Source organism: Schistocerca cancellata, chromosome 2 (genome assembly GCF_023864275.1).
Source record: "Schistocerca cancellata isolate TAMUIC-IGC-003103 chromosome 2, iqSchCanc2.1, whole genome shotgun sequence".
Taxonomy (NCBI): Eukaryota; Metazoa; Arthropoda; class Insecta; order Orthoptera; family Acrididae; genus Schistocerca; species Schistocerca cancellata.
Window position 1 is genome coordinate 326,539,487 of NC_064627.1, and position 7,332 is coordinate 326,546,818.

A 7,332-nucleotide genomic window follows, 5' to 3' on the forward strand; every position below is an offset into this window, starting at 1 on the left:
ATGACAGATTTCTTGGCTATGGAATCTGCTAACCATTAAAGTTGCTTCATCAGGAGGGACAGCAAAAAAAAAATTATGTATTGTGAGTATACATTATAGTAGGAGGCATATAATTATTTTGTAGGGAATTCGGGGATGTAGAATTACTAAACGGACTAGACGTCTCTGAAAGAAACGTAACTAATCCCAGTGGGCATCGAGTGGAACTGAGCTTCAGTGACATGTGTGCGTTATTCCATTCTACTTCGCCTCTTTGTCCGAGTTCGTTAACGATGGTGGTTATCGAATGTTCATATGACAGTCTCTCAGAAACACGAGCCCACATATTTCCATATAGTGTGAGATGTGAAGAACGTTCCGTCCAGGGCAAAGTCAACCACACTCTGTGTCGAGGTAGGTCAGCACAACACGAGAGGTAAGTGGTGCTGCGTTGTATTGTTGAAAGTCAACGTCATGGAAACTTGTAACATAGGCTATTCTGTCCAATTGAAGCGTCAGATCGTCAAAATCCAGAGCTGATTGGAGGGTCATGACCATAGTGCTCTAAACGTTCTCAACTGGGGCTGGCATTATCTTGCTGAAATGTAAGCGCAGGATGGCTTGCCATGGAGGGCAACAAAACGGGATCTAGAATATATTCAACGTTTCGTTGTGCTGTAAGGGTGCCGCAGATAGCAACCATAGGGGTCCTGCTAAGAAAAGAAATAAAAACTCAGATCCTCACACCTGGTTGTCAGACCGCATAGCGTGCGAGAATCGGGTTGGCATCTCACCACCCTCTGGGGCGTCTCAAGATACGTCTTCGGCCTAGAATCTCATTGACTGAGTCTGGCTTCGAACTGAGCCCCGATGACCAACGGAATGTGTCTGTAGTCCCACGGACAGCGTTGAGATACCAACCTGAGTGTCGTCCGCCATACGGACCGACACCGAGGATTGATGGTATGGGGTGCCATTTCATTTCATATGAGGAACAATTTGGTTTTTATCTGCAGCGGTACGTCAACAATGTTCTAAGCCTTGTTTTGTTGCCCTTCATGGTAACTCATGCTGAGTTTACATATCAGCAACACACTTTCGCTAGGCGAGAGAGGCAACTGCTTGTCTTCGTGTTTGCTAATACGTAACTTTCCCAGTAAGGTCGCCGAATCTCTCCCAAGCCGAGAACGCTTGGAGCATTACGGACACGGCCCTACAACCAGCTCAGGATTTTGAACATATAACGTGCCAGTTGGGTATATCCAGCAACTCTATCAACCAATACTAAGCCGAAAAACTGCTTGCGTAAGGGCCAGAAGTGGACTAACGCGTTATTGGCTCTCTCAGTTTGCGAAGCTCTTTCTTTAGAATAAAATAATCTTTTTTTCTGAACCTGTAACCACCTGTTGAAGTGTACATGTACACCACATCTACCGATGTGCATCCCATTATTATAATTCCTTCATGGTGGGTCTTTTTTTTGGTCTTAGAGTGTATTAATAATTTGAACATCTGAGTATATAGCACTCGTGCCAGTTCGACGTCTGTTGCACCCCGTCTTCACGATGTAGACATTTTAATGGCCAATGAATATTATAAAACTTCTTTGAGAGTTATCTATTACAAAAATTGCGGGAGGCGCCATTAGAACCACGTAGAAGCAGTAGCAACGACTTGTGTGTGTTTCATTCAAATTAATTGAGTGGAATACCATGCCTATCTTACAGGTTTTAGTTTCAGGTGGCTTAATATCAACATCAGTTCATTCAGATGAATGAAAATTATGACCTGAGTGGTTAAATTTTAGACCAAATGATTTGAGTTCAAGTGGGTCTGTATCGGAAACAGAGTGACGTTTTAATTGAGAGGCTGAAAAATTTTCATCTGTGTTGAAGATGGTCTCCGTACATCGAGACGACATTCCAAATGTTGCTGTAGGTGATTATGACTATGTGTAACCGTGGTATTGCGTGGGATGGTACTGTCACTATTCGAGTTGTGAAACTACCACAGACTACCAAAGTAAGCATAGATTACGGCAATATTCCTAATAGCTTTAGTCAGCTGAGGTCTGACCTACAATACCCATACAGAGGGTGTGTTGCAAAATGGTTCAAATGGCTCTGAGCACTATGGGACTTAACTTCTGAGGTCATCAGTCCCCTAGAACTTAGAACTACTTAAACCTAACTAACCTAAGGACATCACACACATCCATGCGCGAGGCAGGATTCGAACCTGCGACGTAGCGGTCGCGCGGTTCCAGACTGTAGCGCCTAAAACCGCACGGCCAACTATGCCGGCTGGTGTGTTGCACACCAATCGGGCACTACCTCATGAAGATCGCTTTCTTCACGTATGCGGACAATGTCTTATTAGATTCACCTAAAACCCTGTGTGGCGACTAGTCTAGAAAGTGAGTGGGAGTATATAAAGAGCTCGGTAATCTACGGAACATTTTTGTTTTGTCTGAAGCGCTAAAGAAACTGGTATAAGCTTGTATATTCAAATACAGAGAGATGTAAACAGGCAGAATACGGCGCTGTGGTCGGCAACGCCTATATACGCCGACAAGTGTGTGGCGCAGTTGTTTGGTCGGTTACTGCTGCCTAAATGGTAGGTTATCAAGATTTAAGTGAGTTTGAACGTGGTGCTGTAGTCGGTTCATGAGCGATGGGACACACCTTCTCCGAGATAGCGATGAAGTGCGGATTTTCCAGTACGAACATTTCACGAGTGTACCGTGAATATCAGGCATATGGTAAAACATCAAATCTCCGACATCACTGCATCCGGAAAAAGATACTGCAATTGTTGGATGTATAAAATGGCCGAAAAGTTCCATAATTGGCGGGAAATTGAAAAACCCATGTCCTTGGCCCTAGCATACATGTCCTGCTGAATTTTCCCTAGCCTTATCACGGATCACGTCTGTTAAGACGTGCAAATTGGAGTGAAAGACAAACACTCTATATGGTAATTGTGCTGTTGGTGGGAAATCCAAGGCGGTGGGAGTATGTGGCTTTTACTAGATATAGAATCGATAATGGTGGATCTGGCAATACCGGGTCACCCTGATGGTTGTCAGGTTTCATGTTACCGGTATCTATGTTTAGAGTCCTATCCTTAGTGTAATATTCACAAATCATCTATTACCTCCCATTGTTATAACGTCACGAACTGCTTACGCTAAGATACCATTTGCGCTATGGTCAAACGATTTTCCCACACCGCTTTGATGACACAGACTGCATGATTGACACCCTAAATTTGGAACACAAGAGCTGCCTTGTCCTAAGTTGAAACATTTTCAGTAGTGTTTGCTTAAATCATTATGTCTTGTTTATTTAGCACATATGCTAGTATTGATATACTCATAGGAACGCTGTTGCACCCTTTTCATTATATTGTATAGAATTGATATGTCATAATGTACAGTGTGGTGTCACCGCCAGACACCACACTTGCTAGGTGGTAGCTTTTAAATCGGCCGCGGTCCGTTAGTATACGTCGGACCCGCGTGTCGCCACTGTCAGTGATTGCAGACCGAGCGCCGCCACACGGCAGGTCTAGATACACTTCCTAGCACTTGCCCCAGTTGTACGGACGACTTTGCTAGCGAAGCTACACTGACAAATACGCTCTCATTTGCCGAGACGATAGTTAGCATAGCCTTCAGCTACGTCATTTGCTACGACTTAGCAAGGCGCCATTAACAGTTAATATTGAGATTGCACTTATGTATCATCAAGAGCGATGTACACCAATTATGGATTAAAGCTAAGTATTACATCAACTACGTACTTTATTTGCTATATCAACTACTTTACTGTTCCAGACCTCACGCCAGTCTGCGTGAGCTTAACGCGTGCTTTTCGGCATCATCGCATAGTGACTTGGCTGTCTTGCCAAGTCACAACATACAGCACTATTACTTAGTCCAGTTCATGGTTTTATTAGGATATTGTGTCTTTACTGTTCACCGTTCCCACATTTATTATAAGTTGTCATGTTGAAAAACTCAATATATGTTCATTTAGAACTCACATAGAGATTTTGCAACATTTATTAGGATATGTTCCCCTACTTTACCTGTCGTAGTGCTTCCCACCTTCCATCATCCAATATCCTCCCTCTACTCATAGCATTGGAGCTATTGGATATCAGAATTAATAATTCAGTGTGGCTATGCACGATATGGATCGATGAAGAATCTTCATTTCAAATGTAGTAATGGTGATTATCAACACAATACTGATGTAATGAGAACAATTAACTTCTGGTGTTGGTAAATATGGTGCCAGGTACCAACTGTATCTTTGTAATGGAGTGAGACTATGGTGACTTGTTTAGCTGTTCTTGGACGCTGTACCAACCTATTACAGCTACTGCTCCGATGTGAGACTGCAAAGAACTGGACTTTTAATGCCGTCACATCTACATGGTTATAAGCTTCAGCCACGCAACAACCTTTCCTTAACCATTTCACCATTATTTTCTTGAAAAATGGAGATAAACTTTACACGTAGTATCACTAACGCTATGCATCTTCTAGCAACATGAATTTAAAACATTTTGTACATGACATGACCAAACTTTACATTTACTACTTATGCACCAGAGCACCAACTTGCTCAAGACTTCAATGATTTGTACTGTCTTTAGCATTGTATCGTAATGATAAAGTCATACCTATTATTATATTGTATATAAGGATTATAAGAGATGACCTACATTTGGTGCCCACTACACATCCAAACCGTATGACAGATTTAACAAACCCCACTGGAGGGTTATGTGAGCTTGTACATTGAGCCTGATTTTGTAAAATATTTCACGAAAAATGTCATGAAATGGTTACCACGTGTAGAAGAGATTGTATCTTTGACACCAGTGAACCAAAGATGTTGCCTGAGCAGCAGAATCGATTGTAAGTAGGGGCACACGGAGCTCAGTAGTAGCCACTCGTGTAAGCCTCTAGGCGCCCTTTTCTGCCCCTGACATGAGCTGAGTATCCCTTCACAAGGTGCAAGTCCTCCATGGTCCAGGTATATGTAAAAGAATTGCGTGCACTGAAACAGAAGGAAAGGGTTAGACCTAACACATGGACTGCAGTTTTGTGCCATGATTAAACATTAATAATGGCTAAGTAGTGGTGGGGACTGTCAGCTGCAGTAATCAAAAGGAGATGTAAACACATACATATATCGTTTGTGAAGTCAATGACTGGTCAAATCAAACATGGGTCAAGTGTTTATCATGGGAAAATGAGTGCATTTATACACATATAAACATGTGACAATTGTGGATCTTGAGAGGAAAAGGATGGAAAAAGTTCCCATAAAACGAAAAAAATCACGTTAACTGAAATGTTGGAGATTGTTGCATTGGAAGATTAAAGAGTAAAGAGAAATACAACCCCAGAGAGTAAAATCATGGCCAAGAGGTCGCAACACAATAAATGATTAAAACGAACCAAAACACCTATCATCCAGCATGAACTTCATATGTCATTGCTGCGAGAATCATCATCGGTAGACGAGGTGCAACAGGGTCGCAGGCAGACGCAAGCATGGCGCAGCCAGTCTGCTCGTGAATCGATTGCTCATCTCGCCGCGAAGAAGTCTGTTCTCTATGCCCCTTAACGACCAAGGCCCTCTGTGCCTCTCGACGGCGAAGTGCTCATACTTTGCTGCCTGTTCCTTCGGGGTGTTGGCCCCCCAGAACTTCCCTTTTAGCTAATCTGAAAAAGTGTACATTATTTCTCCAATCTGAAACCTCCTAACAATGTTCTTCTAGAAGGTCCGGCGTCGCTCTTTTGGGAGATTCTGAACACTGATCTCTCCCAACTCCTCCTTCCAGAAATCTGCGATGGCCGCCGTATGGCCCAGCCCCGTTCCCAAAGATTCCGAATTCTGACCTTCAAAGGGCGTCCAGCTGAAAACTTTCCGTAACTTTGCCTTCTCGATATTTACTCTTAAGGCCTCAGCGGCGCACCGGCACTAGACAAAAGACTCGCCTGTGGCTACTGCACAGCATTGCTATGTTCTCTTACGAAATACGCCATTTCCGTAGGCGGTCTGTTCTTCGGAGAAACCTCTGTATTCACATTTCCCAAATGGCGAGGATAGAGCGAGTTCGACGAACTCACCACGCAAATGAATTCTTGCCCGACCATTGTTAATCTAGTCAAAGATGAACGCCGCGCTCTACGACAGTGAATGTGACAACAGGCGGCCACTCACAGGATTCAGAGATGGCTGTAGCGCTAACCTACTACCAAGATGAATTCAACGTGCACTTGAGAATTAGGAGAAATTAAAGGAAATCCCCCACTCATTTCTCACTCTTTTGCGTATACTTCAGAACTGATGGGTTAATTTGATCTATCATATCGATGGATTAAGCGTGCTGACTGAAATGAATGAAACATGACGCTGTCTACAGCGTGACGTGTTTCATTACCTACCAACTCGACTGAAAGACAGGTGTCGTGGTTGTGGTACGAAGACTTGTCCAAGTACCACAAATTCAAAGAAATCTCAGAATTGTGTGATGAAGTCCCTGTCGTAGGAGGTTAGGGATGGGAAGTGCGGAACTGTGCCATACAGCTTGATTTTATTTATTTACTATTATTATTATCATCATTATCCTTGCATGCCTTAGGCACCGGTTAAACCATCTCCCTCTATCAACTCTAAGTTGACACAATGTAAATTTTACAGACAGATTTAAGCAAGGTACGAAAACAACCACACACACACATACCTTGCCCCTAAAGCTGGTTTCACAATGGTCTCAACTGTGGACACACATACTGCAGACTAGTGAGGGGACAAAACCTCACGAATTTACGCTAAATCGATCATTTCAAGTAGATGGCTTTCTAAACTAAGCATTCCATTCTCCGTACAATAAAAAATACACATGACAAACACATGACTAAAGGAAGCATCATCAGACTTCAACAGATTCACATGGTCATCACAATATGATACATTTAGATCAGCAACCCATGTCATTAATACAAAGAGTAGTTACAGATGTAAGGAGAAAAAATAATACACAACTACAAGGGCAGAAGGTGACGATCAGATTTACTAAGTTACTTAAGTAATACATCGAGAAACGTCACAATACCAGAAAAATGCATTTAATTTTACAACGTCAATCGCACAATCGCATAAGGTGACGACCATAACGGTTGAGTTAGTAATACACCGAAAAACGTCGCAATACCGGAAAATAAATTGAAATATGCAATGTTAATGGTAGGAGGCGATGCTAAACAACGCGCTGTTAGCTCAAAAACGCAAGCTGCCATGATCAAATGTATAAAGAAATAGCGCGCTT